This window comes from Spermophilus citellus, assembly GCF_964194105.1.
Source record: "Spermophilus citellus genome assembly, chromosome: 4".
Taxonomy (NCBI): domain Eukaryota; kingdom Metazoa; phylum Chordata; class Mammalia; order Rodentia; family Sciuridae; genus Spermophilus; species Spermophilus citellus.
This window is the reverse complement of record NC_138185.1, coordinates 165,752,097-165,770,438: the sequence shown is the minus strand read 5'-3', so window position 1 is coordinate 165,770,438 and position 18,342 is coordinate 165,752,097. Positions and strand designations below refer to the sequence as shown.

The window sequence follows — 18,342 nt, the reverse complement described above, 5'->3', positions numbered from 1 at the left end:
GAGCTAATATTTGTTGGATACTTCTTATGTTCCTGGAGCTATTATTAGCATCTTGTGTTTGGTCTTATTTAATCCCCAGATTTCCACTGTGGGTTATGACTACAATCATCTCCATCTTGCAGATGAGGAAATTGAGGTGCACAGAAGTTAAAGGATTTGCTCAAGTTCATACAGTCAGGAATGGCAGCTTGGATTGAAACTCTGGCAGACCAACTGCCCTCACTCTCTACCCTTATCCATGACACTACCTGAAATGAAGGGACTGGAGGGCCATGAGGGTCCTCTCCGCCCTACCAGTGTGAGTCTATGTAGAGGTGGGGTCCAGGGTTCTATTGCTGGGCTGGGAATCCATAGCATGGGGTACCACCTCAATCCTCTAAGAAAGCCTTTAGAGAATATGTGTTCACATTAGGTCTACAGGCAGCACCACAGGACTTGGTTTAGCTATTAGGCTCCACAAGAAGGCTTACCATTTCTTTCTGAGCATGAGAGTCAAGTAAAATCTCAGTAGTGGTGAGACCTTCGAGAAATGAAGTGTCTGGAAGGTTGGCCACAGAGGAAAATGCTGAATCAAGAAACTGCCAGCTCCCAGCTGGAGAAGATAGGAACCATTGTAAATCAGGGAACAGTTTAGACTGGTGCTGGATATCAGGGCCAGAGCCTGGGCAGGGGCTGTTGACCCAATAAAAATAGCAGCAGCAGCAGCAGCAGCAGCAGCAGCAGCAGCAAGAAGAAGCCAAGTTCGGGCTCAGAAAGCAGCTTAGATGACAAAGAGGGGGCTGCTTGGGTCAGTCTGTGGAAGCAGTTAGCAGGTGAGGAATGAGGAATGAAAAGGGAAAGGAAGGTACAAATAGCACCAGAGGGACAAAGGGGTCCTCGGGATTACAGTCAAATTACTGTCAGTAGCCCAGAGCAGGCAAAAACCACTAGAGTAAGTCCTGAAACGGAATAAGAGAGAAGCAAGGAAAAACAGCTACCAAAAAGAGGAGGAAGTGGGAGATGCACTGCTTCCTGTACGAAGAACGATGATTGAAGACAAAGCTGGGTGGGGACTAGTCCCTGGGCTGCAGCCGCAGCTGCTACACATACACACGACGCTGCTGCTGCCGCCGCCGCGCTCTGTGGGCAACTCCTACTACTGCTGGGCTGGGCTGGGCTGGGCGGGCCGCGCGGAGCTCGCCTACACAGATCAGCTCCGGAGAAGGGAAAGCCACTCTCCTCTGACCGAGCCTCCGGAGCCAAGGTAAAGGAGACCTTTTTCCATGTTGCTCCTTTTTAATTGAGGAAAGTGACCATTTGCCTGTGGATTTTAGGGCAGTTTTCTAAGGGAAGCTGAGAACATTGCTTCTCGATTAGGGGATGATCAGTCTTGGTCTTTTAAAAGGGCTTTTAAGAATGATGGTCAAATTTGTGACACATTTTCTTAAAACAACAACAAAAAATCATCCTCTAGTGCTTACCTTGGGTGACTCGCCAGAAAAACGCGCTAAATGTAAGGAGCGGTTTGCATAGTTCTTCTCTTGATAGGAAAACAGGGCTGAGTGGAAATCAACCCGGGGCTATGAAGCTGTGGTTTGGTCATCAGTGTTGCAGTCCTCTTGTTTAGGGGGTGTAAGTGGTGGGAAAAATGTTAATCTGCATTCTCTTTCTTACATATTGCACGGGGCTGTCTTCTGCTTTGCAATGTAATGGCTGTGATTTGGCTTTTTGGGGAGTTAGATCCTTCTGTACTAAGAATTTGCCAACAAAGGCTCGAATTGCGTAGGTGAGGGGCAGTATTTACCATAAAAAAACAAAAAACAAAAAACGGTGTCTTCCTCCCTCAGCTCTGTGCGGCTGCTTTCAGGGTAACCTCAGAAACAGCTTCCATTTGCCAGTAGGTCTTATCCTAAAGTTGCATCCTTATTCAAAGAAGCTGGCGGGTCTGGGGACCGTAACTTGTCCAGAATTGAATACTGGCGTACATATGGATTTTATGTTTATATGGATTTTATTCATCTCTAGGTCATGTTAACCTCGGTCAGGGACAAAATATGAAAGTGAGCTGGGTTATTTCCTTACCTGTATATACTGTTAATAGACTGAAGTAGTACAAGCAGGAGATAATTTTTATTCTTTAATTTTCCTGAGCAATGGATGCTATTAATGAGAGCCTAGGGCTGTGACTTGTTCATATTTATGAATGATATGTAAAAGTGCAATAAATAGGTCTAACGGACTAGAACGGAGACTGTGAGGTTCCTTTGCAGGATATGTAGGAGAAACAGTTTTAATACCCTAGTGTAACATGATTTTTTTTAAAAAAATCAAGCTTTGTTTCTTCAACAAAGTGGGTTTAAGCAATTGATGGTCATTGATAAAAGGGTTTTTCTTGGTTTTATTTTTTACAATTAAGGGTGATAATTTTTCAAAGGAAAGAAAGAACTGCTTATAGTAGAGTAAAAATAATAAAAAGGACATGTTTTAACACTCACAATTTTTTAAAATACAAGTTTTTCATAACCAGATATACCAATTGAGAATGTATATGCCTCCTCCTGGTTCACCATTGCCAGTTGTAAATAGCTAAAGGATTTTTTGTTTTGTTTTGTTGTTTTTTGCCATCTTCATGAAATTGATTTGGCCTCTCAGATGGAGTAGAAACACAGTTTCAGAGATAGGAAGCTTTTCTTGGTACTAAAGAAAAAATGTCTATTTTTCTGAGGCCACTTCTCATTAAAGTAAACCGGCACCAGGTCTAAGAGACAAAGTATTGCTGGTGTGGAAACCATGAAGCTCATCTGAGGATTCAATGAATCAAAGCTACAGGCAAAACAAGTCATGTCAGGATTCCACAGTTCTACTTCCAGTTTACATCCTAAAGTCAAATATGTAAGATAATCTTCCTAGATAGAATGCCTAGTGTAGATCTTACAGTCCTATAATCAAGCTGTAGTCATTAAATGAAATAGAAAGTTGGGAATCTGAGCTGCATGAATCAGGGCAGGGCTTACCCTCTGGTATTGATCCATCTGCAAGCTGTAGTCGGCAGATAATGCCAACACCCTGCTTTGTTTGGGAATGTATAGAAAATGCATGTTACTCCTCTGTGAGTGTTTCATCCAACAGTAAGAAAATGAAACCCTGGCCAACAGACATAGTGGAGTCAAGAGGCCCCTTCTCTTCTGAAAACAACTAAGAGCTGCCTGTTTTCCTCACAGCACAAAACATTTCCATAATTGTTAAATTCCAGCTTGAAACAGAACGTTAGTAACAGCAGATCAGTAATTAGGATGGTGAGATGTTTAGGAAAAATATGAATATTCTCCTACGCTGCAAAATGAAAACTATTTCCACTTATTCTGGCCATATGGGATATTGAAGATACATTGCTTTTGCTCAGGGTATTCAGTGGCTTTTGAGGGAGTCAACCAACATTGAAATTTTAATTGTATGCTTCCTCCCCACCCCCACCATATGGCCAATGGCTGAATGGAAACGTGACTCCATTATTTCATGACCAGCCCTGGGCCTCATATGGTGGGCATGTAGTGAATGTGTTTGGTTGACTGGCTTTTTTAGCCTATTTCAGAAGACAGGCCCAACTTTTAAGTCTAAAAGCTCTATAGTCAAAGCAGAAAGCCTGTTCACAAAAGATTACTGTGGGTAGAAGAAAAGAACACAAAGGAATAAAAAGAACACAGGCTTTGGAGTCGGGCAGATCTGCCTTTGAATCCTACCACGCTCTTACTACTTGACCCAGTACATTAATTTATGAACCTTAATTTTTTCATTGTAAAGAAGGATTAGCAGCACATAACCAGGCTTTTTGTTTGGTTTGTTTTTGCTTTTATGTGTATGATAAATGAGTGTATGGTACACCGAAGATACTCAAGTATTATTTTTCTTCCTTGGAGGCATAAGAAAAAGTTAACATGCTCTTCATCTTTGTCACTGCCTCCAAAGGTGGAGAAGACCTTTTCTAATTTTGAAAAATATTCATAATATAAAATATCCCATTTTAACCATTCTTGGGTGGATTGTTCTGTAATTTTAAGTACAGTCACATTGCTGTGCTATTCACCACCATCCACCCATGGAACATCTTTTAATTTTGCAAAATGGAAACTCTGTACCTATTGAACAATGACTCCCAGACCCTAGCAATCATCTTTATTCCACTGTCTCTGTAAATTTGACTAAGTACCTCATATAAATGGAATTATACAATATTTTTCTTATTGTCTTTGATGTTTGTCCATGTTGTCACATGTGTCAGAATTTCCTTCTTTTTTAAAGCTAAATAATATTAAATTGTGTGTATATACCACCTGCTATTTATCCATTCATCTTTCAATGGACACTTGAACCACTTTTTGATTATTATGAATTATGATACTACAAATACAGGTCTGCAAGTATCTGTTAGAGTCCTTCTTTAACTTTGCAGACTTATGGGACTTTAGTAATTCTTTTTAATTTTTTGAAGAACTGCCATACTGTTTTCCACAGTAGCTACACCATTTTACATTCCTACTAGGGTTACAGTTTTTCCACACCCATACCAACATTTGTTATTTTATTTATGATTTTCTGGTTTTTGTTAGTTTTTGATAATAGACATCCTAATACATAGGAAGTGGAATCTCATTGTCCTTTGGATTTGCATTTGCATTTTCTTTTTTTATTGATTGTTCAAAACATTACAGAGCTCATGATATATCATCTTTCATACATTAGACTCAATTGGGTTTTGAACTCCCATTTTTACCCCAAATACAGATTGCAGAATCACAACTGTTACATACTTACATTATTACATAATGGCATATTAGTGACTGTTGTATTCTGCTACCTTTCCTATCCCCTACTACCCCCCTCCCCTCCCCTCTCCTCCCATCTTCCCTCTCTACCTCCTCTGCTGTTGTTCAATTCTCTCCCCTTTTCCCCCCCCTCCCCCTTGCCCCTCATAACCTCTTATAATTTTGTGTATCATTGAAGGTCTCCTACCATTTCCATATGCTTTCCCTTCTCTCTCCCTTTCTCTCCCCCCATTCGTCTTTGTTTACTGTTAGTCTTTTCCTCGTGCTCTTCCTTCCTGTTCTGTTCTTAGTTGCTCTCTTTATATCAAAGAAGACATTTGGCATTTGTTTTTTAGGGCTTGGCTAGCTTCACTTAGCATAATCTGCTCTAAAGCCATCCATTTCCCTGAAAATTCTGATTTTGTCATTTCTTAGTGCTGCATAATACTCCATTGTGTATAGATGCCACATTTTTTTTATCCATTCATCTATTGAAGGGCATCTAGATTGGTTCCACAGTCTAGCTATTGTGAATTGTGCCGCTATAATCATTGATGTAGCCGTATCCCTATAGTGCGCTCTTTTAAGGTCTTCAGGGAATAGTCTGAGAAGGGCGATAGCTGGGTCGAATGGTGGATCCATTCCCAGCTTTCCCAGGAATCTCCATACTGCTTTCCAAATTGGCCTCACCATTTTGCAGTCCCACCAGCAGTGTACAAGTGTACCCTTTTCCCCACATCCCCGCCAACACTTATTGTTGTTTGACTTCATAGTGGCTGCCAATCTTACTGGAGTGAGATGGTATCTTAGGGTGGTTTTGATTTGCATTTCTCTGATTGCTAGAGATGGTGAGCATTTTTTCATGTACTTGTTGATTGATTGTATGTCCTCCTCTGAGAAGTGTCTGTTCAGGTCCTTGGCCCATTTGTTGATTGGGTTGTTTGTTATCTTATTTAATTTTTTGAGTTCTTTGTACATTCTGGATATTAGGGCTCTATCTGAGGTGTGAGGGGTAAAAATTTGTTCCCATGATGTAGGCTCTCTATTTACCTCTTTTATTGTTTCTCTTGCTGAGAAAAAACTTTTTAGTTTAAGTAACTCCCATTTGTTTATTCTTGTTATTAACTCTTGTGCTATGGGCGTCCTATTAAGGAATTTGGAGCCTGACCCCACTATATGTAGATCGGAGCCAACTTTTTCTTCTATCAGACGCACTGTCTCTGATTTGATATCTAGCTCCTTGATCCATTTTGAGTTAACTTTTGTGGATGGCGAGAGAAAGGGATTCAATTTCATTTTGTGCGTTTGCATTTTCTTAATGATTAGTGCTGTTGAGTACCTTTTCATGGACAGACTGGCTACATATCTATCAAGTAAAGTATCTATTCAAATCCTTTACTGATTTTTCACTGGATTATTTTTGAGGCAACATTTTAAAATTTCTTAACATTATGTCATAATATTTGTATTTAATCTCCTGCATACAAGTCTTATTCCTGCCCAAATATAATACTTCTCTCAAAAGTAACTTTTAAAATCAAAAGAGAAAGTAAGAAAATATTCATAGCTTCTGTGAACTGGTAATGTCAAGAACCTGACAGTGAAATACCTTATTGTTGGCAGTCACACATACCAGTGACCCTGCTGGTCAAGTCGTAGGCCAGGCTACTCTCAAGGAGACACTGGAGGGAGGCTGCTTCAGTCTTCCTGGTCCCTACTCATTAATGAAACTACTGGGGATAAGAAAAATGTCCAACAGGTATCAGAATCAGAAAAAGAGAAGAAACTGAAGTATTGAATTCTTTTCAAATCCTTTATGATGGGGAGCACTAGTCTCTGCCACAGGCTACAGCAGTGAGACAGTACAATGAGTTTCCGAGACAACAAGTTTCTACCCATGAAATATGATTCCAATCCAAATTTCACTTTTAGAAATAAAGAACATTTCTGTTTCATTTTCCACTACAGATATCACTCCTAATCCTGAAACCAGTGAGGCAGGATGTAGATATGACTAAGGAAAGCTGAGTGAAAAGACTAGGGAGGACCCTTGAATAGTTCCAATATCTGAGCCTCACAGTGTGGGTGCAGACATTGATTGACCTTAAAGGGTTTGAAGTGCTCCTAAGTGATGACTGTCTATTAACTTTATGCATGGGCAGGTGTGTGCGTGGGGTTGAGGGCTTGCAGATAATGATCCTCAATTTTATTTAATTTGAAAATCTCTGTTCTATAATTACTGGGAGAGCCCATGTGCCTAGCTTTACTAGAGTAGGTGGATAAGAGAGTTATAGAACTATATTGAGATTCTGCCCCTAAAGTGATAGATATGTTAATTAGCCTGGTTTGATCATTTCGTGTATGTGCTCAATCATGAATGGAAATATCATATAGTAACCATAAATATGCAAAATTATTATTTTTCAATTAAAACCTAAAAAAATAAATAAATAAGACTCAGTCCCTGGCCTTGGACATGGTCGAATGGCAGGAACTGAAAATGGCCTGGCATGACCTAGCTTTTATCAACCCCATCATGATGGATAATGAAATAGGCCTGGAATTGAAAGTTGTACAGTTGATTAATCCATCATCTCCCAATTCAAAATTCATTTTTCTTCCTGCCATATTAGGGCAAATGGATAGAGAAAAATCTTTATTCTCTGTCACTCTTAAAATTATTTGTAAGACTAAATTATTTTGTTCAGAAAAGGGGGGTAATATTTAAATTTCATGCCTTATATAAATATGCAATTTTTGTGTCCAAATTTGTTGTAGTATAAGGAAGGTACTGCAGAATAGAGATTTGATTTTTCAGATAAAAGTATGAGAGGTCTCCTGAAAGCTCTTTATGTTAAAATAAAAAAAAAAAAAGTTGTGTTTAATGAGAATCAGTGTGTTCAGACAAGCTCTAGAGAGCTTCATTAAATCTTTAAAAAGAGAGTGCTCAATCATCAAATTTTAGTGCTAACATTTTTCTTAGAAGTGGTACCACTGTCCACTGAGGTTTGAGATGAGGCAGGACCAGCTCTTTTATCTCCTGGCAAATAGCTGTAAATAGTCGAGCTCTTAATAGAAAGACTGTGAAAGAGCAGTCTTTGGACTTCCTTTCCATGGCCTCCCTTCCCCGCAGCATGCCTGGTTGGTGGGGCCAGCCATCCCCCTGATCTCCTGGTGCCACAGGTAATAGAGAAGGGCTGGAAGCTGGGTAGGTTGGTTTCACTCTGGATTCATTGTTATGTCAGCAGGGTCATTCCTGATCCTTGAAAATCCTTTCCTACTTTCTTTTGTATTTCATTTTTCACTCTCCTCTGCGCATTTTCAATGAAAACCATTCAGTCCAGGTCGCTACTCCCTTTATTCATTATTGGTGACCTCATCTTCTCTTTTTCTGATAAGGTATAAATTTCAGACTTTCTTAATCTCCTGTCTTGTCACTTCAAAATTTCTCTGTCTTCATATATCTTAGTTCATTCAGACAGCTCTAACAAATTACCTGGCTAATTTATAAAGAATAGAAATTTATTTCTAACAGTTCTGGAGGCCAGGAAGTCCAAGATCTTGGTGCCAGCAGATTAGATGTTTGGTAGGGGCCTGTTTCTCATAGAAGATACATTCTTTGTGTTTTTATCTGATGGAAGGGACTAGCTAGCAGCCCTGAAGGCCTCTTTTTGTAAGGGCACCGCTCCCATTCCTGAGGCGATTATGAGCTAATCACTTCCCCAAAGTTTTCTTCTCCCAATACTAATTGCATTGGGGAACAGATGCTAATATATGAATGGGGAGGAGAGAGGGGAGCACAAATATTTAAATCATAGCTTCACTAATTCCTTCTTTTAGGTCAAAAAAACATAACATAACATTCCTTTAAACCAGGAGAAGAACATCTACATGGAGTCTCCATCCCATTCTCTCTTATTTTCTAAGGGATTGTATCTTACATAATTTTCTCTTTGCTACATATTTGGTTTCTTCTATTAATTGGTCCTTTCCTCTTTGCCTATAAACATACTTACTTTTTTATACACTCATAAATTAGTTACAAATAAAAAATAATAAACCTTTTGCCATCAGTTTCCCCTTAACTTTTGTAACCTCTGCTGATTCTCTTGTAAGTTCTCTTCCTACCTCTATGAAGGCTTCTTCACTAACTCCAATTCCTGCTTTCTAAATATGAGTATTCTCAAGATTTGGTTCCTCTTTGGTTCACTTAATTATTCCCTCTCTCTTACTTACATCATTTCCTGTGATTTCAATCATTGCCTTTCATGGGGCAGTCCCAAATCTGTTCTCTCACCTACTTTCTGAGCTTGCACACATGGTGAGGTGACTGTAAACTCACCAGAACATCCAACCCACCAAAGGTAAAGCTCATGCATCCAAGATGGTGCTCAACATTGCCTTTTCCACACCTCAAAACCATCTCCTCACTTAATTCCATGATTATTAGTGACACCTTCCTCTTTCAGTACCTCAATTACAAAGACTCAGTTTCACTATTTTCCTTACTGCATGACTGTGTTGTGGAATGTAACACAGCCCTTGGCATTGCAATTGGAAAACATCCTGATGCTATCTCTTTTCTGTATTGCTAACCAGTGTCTTATTCAGGCCCTCCTCACCTCCAGCTGGGCTGATTTGTGGGTTGTGTTTTTTTCTTTCCCTGGAATAGCTTTTTCTGCTCCAGAGAGACACCCTATACTTGACCCCAGCTTACCTCTCCAAGTAGACGGATTTCATTTGTCCTGGAAGGCTCAGTTTGAATGTTACCTCTTTTGGGGTGCCTTTCTTGGCTTCTTTCCTTTTTTCCCCACTAAGGAATGGTCTTTGCCTCCTTTGAAATCATCCTTTGGTCTTTTATCACAGCATTTAACTCAATCCTCTATATGACTAGGAAGTAGTATGTAGAATATACTTCTGCATGCCTTTTATTTTTAACCACATGGTAAGATCTTTGAGGACAGCAGTCACATCTGGTTTCATCTTTGTCTCACTGTGCAGTTTGTTCATCATCCATTTATTTGATGAACTTTCTTGAGTGACTCATTTTGGGATTTAGAGTGAACTAGACACAGTACTTGTCATTTAGGAGCTCACAGACTACTGGGGAAAACAGACAAATACAGAAATTATTATAATTCAGTTGTTTTGTCTCTCTGCAAGTCTTAAATGAATGTCTGCAATGTGCCCTGCACCCTTCTAGATGCCAGGGAGATGAACAGTGGACAAAACAAGCCAGTCCTTTGTTTTCTTGGAACTTACATTCTAGTTTTGAGATAGACTCAATAAACACACACACCAGTGGTTTTTAGATCTAGTTGCACATTAGAAATCATTAAGGGTACTTTGAAAAATTTTTGTCTCAGCCTCACTCCAGACTGACTAAATCAGAATCAGCCAGGACTGGAACCCACAGACAGAAATCACAAAATGAGAAAATATTTGTAGAAATGGATGGAATGATAGAGATTGTTTCTATGATCGTGGTGGTCAGTGGGACTCAGCTTTGTTGGGTGATCTTGGAGTTAATAAGATGACCCTGGAGTTAATAAGACCTAAATGATGGTAAGGAGTCGGCCATGTGAATTTCTAGGGTGGGGAGTTGTCTCCAAGCAGAAGATGCAAATGCCTTTCTGAAGTAAGGCTGAGGTGAAAGGCCCAGGAAATGTGACTTTTGAACATCCATGTATGGTAATCTAAAATATGTCTTTCCTCTACAGAAAGCAGCTTTTCAATTAAACTGGGCGGACTCCGAATGCAAAACACTTGGCCCTTCTGTTGAGTACTTGCTCTGGGTTAGATTTTTTTTAGATCAAATTGACTTACACAGTCAGGAAGACTACTCCATTTAATTATATTATTTTCCTACACTGCAATCAGCTCTACAGGGCTTGTTGTCTGAATTAAACACCATCCTTATTGTTTAAAATAACCTCAGGTCCTTGGTATTATCTCTTGGGTGAATAAAGAAAGGAAAGCAATGATTTATGTCCTTAATTTTGTTTAGGGGAACCAGGGAAAACTTTCCCCAAGAATCATCTTAACCATACAGATTAAAGTACTTGTGTTAGAAGATGTTTTAAGAATCAAGTTGAGAATCATTATTTATTGAACATTGAATTTGTGATTGATACTTTATATACATTAGTGTTTTCAGCTAGTTTTAAAAATAACTCAGAGATGAGGATAGTATTTTTCTACGAGAATACTTTTGGCTACTCATGGGGGAAAAAATACCCTACCAAAATGGCTTAAACAATAGAATATTATCTCAAGACTTGAAAGGAGGGCAGCTTCAGAGCTTGTTATGTGGTAGCTGGACAATGTCCTCAGCAACCTAAATTCTTTCTTTTTTCCCTCTCTGACATCCTCAATGGGTTGATTAATCGAGCTCCCCTTACTGTGTCAAGATGACTACTCCAATTTCAGAATTAAAGGCAGATATCAATATGTAGAAGCATAGTACAGGGCTAAATTATTCTCTGCTGCTCTTAGTAAAGTTATAGCAAAGCAGGCTCCAGCAGAATTCCCCTCCCAACTCAAACCACTGGGGTTTAAGACTCATTTAAGAGTCTCCTCCTGAAGCCATAGAGCAGCCCAGCATCTCTAAAGAACAAGGTCACCAGACCCCAGGAAAAAAGGACTATTAAAAGGTTCTATTAGCAAGAAAGAAGGGGTTGTCGGTTGTTTCGTAGCCAGTCACCACTACTAGTATTCCCATTTTATCAGTAAAGATACTAAGACTTAAAAAGGTTAAATAACTTACCAAGATCACATAACTTTGAATGGAAGTGTTTCCATGCATTTCCCTTTCAGAGAAACACACACACACACACACACACACACACACACACACTTTGTTTTTGTTGGTGGTAATGATCTAGTTTAGATAAAGATTCCTTGAGGAAAACACACAAGGCTGAAGAAAGACAAAATAAGGAATATCTTTCTAAATAGAATATTCCAGAAGGTCCTAAAAAAGCAAAAGGAATGGCATTTAATTTAGACAACCAGCCCTGTGTTTCTGCAATGTCAAAAAAATATATATAATTAAATTGAGTCTTCTTGCCTGGTCATTTAAATCAATTTGATCTAAATAAAATTCACCCTGGGCTGAGTAATGAGCTTCAAAAGGCCAAGGATTCTATGACTGGTATCTGTCTGACATAAATGAAAACCTTGTTTTCTCTAGAGAGGCCTGTATTTTGGTGATTACAGCACCTGGAAGAGAGGAATGAATAATCTCTGGGATTCCTGATCATGAGCTGTTTAGATGATAGGTTTCCACTTCCCAACTCGGAGGCAGCACCAAGTAGTGCTGCGTTTCCAGTGTGGCTCCTGCTTCCTTCTTGGGCATTCTCTTCTGAGGCTGCCTGGGTGAGGCAGCAGCCGTGAGGAAGGGAGAGTTCAGTGCAGTTGCTGTCATTAGTATTTTGACTGCTTGTCTCCAAGGTGTGTATTCCTGTGCATTTTCATCGTAACAGGCTAAGCGTTAACGGTAGGAGTGCTTTTTCTGTAATAAATGACTGAGCACCTCCTACTCTTATATTTGCATTTTTAAACAGGAAAGTAAAGTTAATTTCTAGGCTTTGCCAACAGAGCTCTGTTTAAAGTGAGTATTTATCTGATCTGTGTAGGACAGAAAAAAAATGTAAAAACATTTAAACAAGAAAAAAAAAATCTGTCATTTGCATGGCTTTCCTGGGAGAAATGAATTGATCCTTTGCCATTTTTCTTTTAAACTCATGAATGTGGATTGTATTCTGGGGACATTGTTGTGCTCGGGCATTAAGCCATTTCCCTAGCAGTGTTATTATTTCTTTCCCTTTGGAGAGAAAAAATGTTCATATTGAACAACTCCAAGACTTTTAAATTAAAATAAGAAAAGCTTAACTAAGAAAAGGTGAGAATTTCTAGGCAAAAAAAAAAAAGTCTTACATTATAAGCCTTAAAATAATTCTAAAATACACTAACAGAAAAATAATAATCCTAAGGCTTAATTGATAGAAGAGCAAAGTAGTTGGAGTCACAGTCACTTAGACGAGTTGCTTAAACGTTTTGTGCCTCAGTTTCTTCATCTATAAAATGGGAAATATGATGATACCTACTTTGGAGAAGATTATATGTATATAAAATTTTATTTAGCATGGTACCTGGGTTATTTACTAAAGAAGGGTAGCTATTACTCTGTAATTGTTACTACAGATCTGCACTGGAGTTTCTTTTATTTTATTCAAAGAATTCTTGCCAATTTCTAGCAGAAGTGATTGCTATGGCCTAATATTAACCACAGGGACTCAGACCTTGGAGTTGTACAACTAAGGGTACCCATTTTCCTGGAATAGTCAGATGTCCATGTTTTCTCTTAATGAAGTGCCAGTCTCAGACTTGCACTGTTTGTTTGGAAATCCACTGGACTTACCCATAAATTTTTCTAGTTCTCCTTCCCAACTGGTAAGAAGTTTATACAAGGTATGGCCATGTGCCTTGCATCAGCTAGGGCAATGTAAACACAGTGGTGTATGTCACTTCCATGAGGAAGCTATAGACCAGGCTGCAAGCACATTCCTTGGAAATCAGCGGTGTTGTGAGAACAGTATTAAGTCAGTTTATTTGCTACCACAGTACCAGTTTATCCTGACTGATAGTCACTCTGGTTTTACCTTTAAACTCTAGAGGGAAAAAAAACCAAACATATTATTGTCAATGTCAATAAAATGTGTAGCTCTTCAGAAAGTGTAATTTCTAATGACTAGGTATAGGTGTATGTATATGTGTGTGTGTGTGTGTGTGTGTGTGTGTGTGTATGTGTGTGTGTGTGTTTGTGCGCGCGCACATGCATTTGTGCACAAAATGTAGTATGTTAGAATCAAGGGATTTAAATAGCTTTATATAAGTAATTTCTACTTAAATTCTTTTAAAATAAAGTTATTTCCATTTCATACAGAGGAAATCAACAGACTAAAATTATCAGCATGTTTTCTTTGAGCAAGTCAACTATTGTACCAAAGTCAGGACTCTGAATTTCAGGCCTGATATGATCATCAGGTTATGATTTTTAGGTAATGAAAGATCTACCCAGAATGGTGCCTTGAGCAGTGAAGGAGTTTCCTGAGAGAAGAGAATGCACCCAGCCATGCCCACGGCCTTGGTCTCCACTAAGACAATAGTCTTCCTTAAGCCCTATTGTGATATTCTGGTTATAAACAATGTGCATAGTTCATAGATGGTATTAAATATATTTGTTGAAAAAAATAAATGGAAGTAGTTCATATTCTTTCAAATGTCTGGACTCTTTCATGTTCAGATTGATTAAATTAATGATTTTATTTTGCACCTTGGTTTTAAAACATCTTGTATTAAGATTTACATATATTATTTTGTAATACTTTACATTTGACCATGCATATACCCCCATATTTGGGTTATTTTATTTGATAGTTTTTTTTTTACTATAGATCTTATTTTGCCTGATTATTTCATTTGGATCTCTAGAACTACATTATGAAATACCTTAATTATTTAAATTAGGAACAGATTAATTATCTCCAGTGTACAAACTCAAATTAATTTCATTATAAACCTGAGGTTTAAATTGATTAATCTTGTAGTGTTTAAGGGACCACGTGGTTTTTTTCTTTTTCTTTTTCTTTTTTTATCCTTAAGGAAAAGAGTATGTTTGATTTGATGGATCACTCTCCATTGCACCAGATATGCTAATAGGAGCAAGAAATTTGCAAGAAAACTTTAGATGCATTTCATAAACCAGCCAGAAACCTGTGTGTCTGGGGCTTCTGGGGGAACAATCTGTGAGTCATTTTAAAAACACAAACACACTCATAATCAGAGTGCATGTTGTTACCATGGCAATTAGGCCTATTGAGTTGGCTTGCTTATGTTCCTGTAGAGGGAAGAGGGGGAGAGAATTCAGAGCTTTGACTATCAGCTCTGGTTTGCCTATTGCGGGAGAGAATTTAGGGGTTTTTTGAGAACACACTGGCATAGTCATCCTGACTATAGCCTGTCTTTCTTATTGAATATGAACTAGCTATATTAGTGTTGAGCATTGCAGTTCACAGGGGAGAAAAAGACCAATTGGCATTCCCTTGAGAGCAGGGAAATAGTTTCTTTTTCTGATATATAATTACATGTAAGTCTCTAAGGTCAACCTGGTGGAGCATCTTGTGTGCCTGTGCACAAGACTAATGATCCTCTAACAGGCACCAAATGCTGCTGGCAAAACATTATTTTAGATTTAAATGATCCTGAGTGTATTGCCCTAATACAGTTACAGACTGCTTTTAATGAGACTATTGTTCTGATCTGATTCATAAGTAGACCTGGTGTCTTTATTTTGTGGGCTGGGTATGACTCTGTTATCTTGAACAACCATCTTATAATGCAGACCCATGGGTCACCTGGGAGACTGGGGAAATTATGGGAGCTCTGCCAAATCTGTCATTACTCCAGGAGAAAATAAAATCAAAGCACACTCTTGGTTGATGGGCATCCAAGTGTACTTGGGCCAGTGGATTGGCCATTGGGATTTTATATAAACACCAATGATTCACTGAAGTACTGGTATGAAGGCACACATACAACTGTCAAGTGTTTCTAAAATTCACTTTAAGAAGTCTGGGCATACTTTTAAATATACAACTGTAATACAGTGGCTGAAATTTATTCTTTAGAGCATACATTAAGCAGATTTTATTAGAGTTGGAACAACTTTTCCTTAATAAAACTTTTTTTTTCAAAAATCTTTGAATAAAGTGAATTTTGATTAAAGGGTAATTCAAACTCAGATTTTATGTGTGTGTGTGTGTGTGTGTCTGTGTGTGTGTGTGTGTGTGTGTGTTGGTTGTATCCCAGCATATGAAATAATAAGAAATTCTAAAATATATATTTTATTCTTATATGTATTCTTATAGTAGAAAGAAGGAATATTTGCCCAAATTTCATTATAGGTTGAATTTTTTTTAAGATTATCACATATGTATTTTTCCCATACACCTAGCAGCAGAGAAGCTGGGAAAAATAGGTATTTTGATATATAGCTTATAGCATAGCTTAAAATTCTATTAAAAGTTTAGAAGAAAAGAAAAGCATATTTTGGGGCATATCTAGCAATTTCTGCCATTTCTATAGTCCTATAAAAGAGAGGAAATGTGTGGTTTACATTTTTATGTATTTTCTTCCAGTCCTTTTCTAAACAAAAAAAAATGTGTGTATATGTATACACAAACGTACATACATACATCCATATGTATCAGAATGAGAGATGTATATTGCATACTAGAAAATATTGTTTTCACACTATATATTATAATATGTACATAGCATATTTATAATGTTATATGTTAGCATGTATGATATATTATAAAATATTATATATTTAAAAATCATAGATACTATGTGTTAAAAAATATGATGTACAGGAATACACCCTTATCCCTGGGGACATGCACCATGGCCCCCAGTGGATGCCTGAAGCTGAAGATAATATCAAACCCTGTACATACTATGTTTTTTTCCTATACATTCATACCTATGGTAAAGTTTGATTTATAAATTAGGTGTAGTAAGACATTATCAATAATAAAATAGAACAATCTTAACAATGTACTCTCATAAAAGTTAGGTGAATATGGTCTCTTTCTCCCTCAGTTATACTATACTCACCTTCTTGTGATGATACGAGATGATACAATGCCTACATGATGAGAGGAAGTGAGGTAAATTGTGTAGGCATGGTGAAGCTGTGTTGGTCTCAATTATTATATCCACTGTTGCAAGATATCATAATTCAGAATTATGATATCTTGCAACAGTGGATATAGAAATTGAGACCTTTACAAAATGACTAAGAGTGGGTAGTATATATAGTGTGGATACAGTGCACAAGAGGATGATTCATGTCCTGAGTAAGATAGAGAAAGCAAGGATGAGATTTTATCATACTTCTCAGAATGACCTGCAATTAAAGCTTATTAATTATTTATTCTGGAAATGTTCTATTTAATATTTTCAAATAGTGGTTGGCTACAAGTAACAGAAAGCAAGAAAAGTAAAACCTAAGATAAGGAGGGATTAGTCAATATGCAAATTTAAATTAGAATATTAGTTGAAGCTACCTTTTTGATAACATTTTATTATGTCTTATTTCACTTAATTGTCTCACATGCATTTTCATCATTTAATTTTGTTGTGTCCATTGTTTGTTCTACATGTGGAGAGTCTTGTTTTACTTAGAAGAGTGTATTATTGTTAATAAGATTATTTCTAATGTCTTCATAATAATTTTTTGTCTATTTGTTTTATTCAAATTAAGGAGTGATGTCACTAAAATAATGATTGAGAATATATTTGAGACTTTTGATAAATAGTGCTAAACTATTTCCCAGAGAAGCCATGCCCATATATACTATCAGCAATAATATATTGGTCACAGAGCACCCTTGAACAGACTTATTTTGCAACTCAGTCATTGTTATCCCCAGGGTTTATTCTCTGAAAATAGGTTGGTTTTTGCCCTTGGCTTGTCTTCTTTTCCTTTGCTGTCATTAATCATGAGATAATGGGTTTTTAATAACTTTGGTTCTTTAAAAAACATTTGACCCCTTATAGTAGCCTGAGAATAGTGTTAGTTGTGTTGAGATGTAGCCTACATGCCAGTCTCAAGCAGTGTGAGATCTCTAGAGATGCTGCTGTTTATTTGGTCCTGAGACCCAATCTGAATTTGATTTCCACCTTCAGTTGTAGTACTCTCAATATGAGATTCCTCTTTGTGCTTGCTGAGACTTTGGCAATTCCCTTTAGACTGAGCATTCTGTAGTTGGAAGTTTCCTGTATATAGGAAACTTCTGTATATGAACCACACCAGGCAGTAGGCACAATTAGGCCACCTCTGTTCAACATTTACAAGACACATTAGTGACTAAGGGCATAGGTGCCTTTCACCTCTAAGCAGCCTGCATGAAGCTTTGGATGCAATACATACTTTCATAACCACTGGCTTGTCTTAAAAATTACCCTTTTATAGAGGCAGATGCACACAAACAATATGGACTCCAACTCTGTCCCTAACACTGGAGCAGGAGTGTGCTTCCTCTGCTGCCTTGGAGTGTACAGGTTAGGTCAGGAGCAAAGCTTGTTCTTATTCATCCCATGGTGCACAGCCTCTGTTACTAACAGCTCTGTTTCTCCTAGGTTCCTAAGTGGACTTTTTGTTTTCATGCTTTCGTGCAAGCTAGTGAATTTCACAAAAGAGAAATTCTTATTTCACATACTATATATCTTTCTTAAAGGAAAGAGTTTACAAAATGTTTTTAGGTCCTGAAATGTAAACCTGTGAGACTCCTTGCCCTTCCAACTATACTGCCATTAGCATCAATTCTGATTATGGAAACTTTTATTTGCTCATTCAGCTCTTATGTGTTTTGCTATTTCTAATTTTCTTTTCAGAATTTATTAGCATAAATTAAATGATTTCTTCTCTTTTAATGTTTCATTTGTACATTATAACTCTACATAGTGGGGTTCATTGTAACTATTCATATGT

General features: G+C 37.7%; 1 protein-coding gene across 1 annotated transcript in view; it reads left to right on the top strand.

Annotated features, from left to right (window-relative positions):
• The first annotated feature begins 987 nt into the window (after window positions 1–987).
• The window catches only part of GNG2 (G protein subunit gamma 2), a 108,988-nt gene continuing 91,633 nt past the window's right edge, over window positions 988–18,342 (top strand). The window contains exon 1 of the mRNA XM_081289731.1: window positions 988–1,243. The gene's annotated coding sequence lies outside the window, so the exon portion shown is untranslated. The remainder of the gene's footprint in view (window positions 1,244–18,342) is intronic.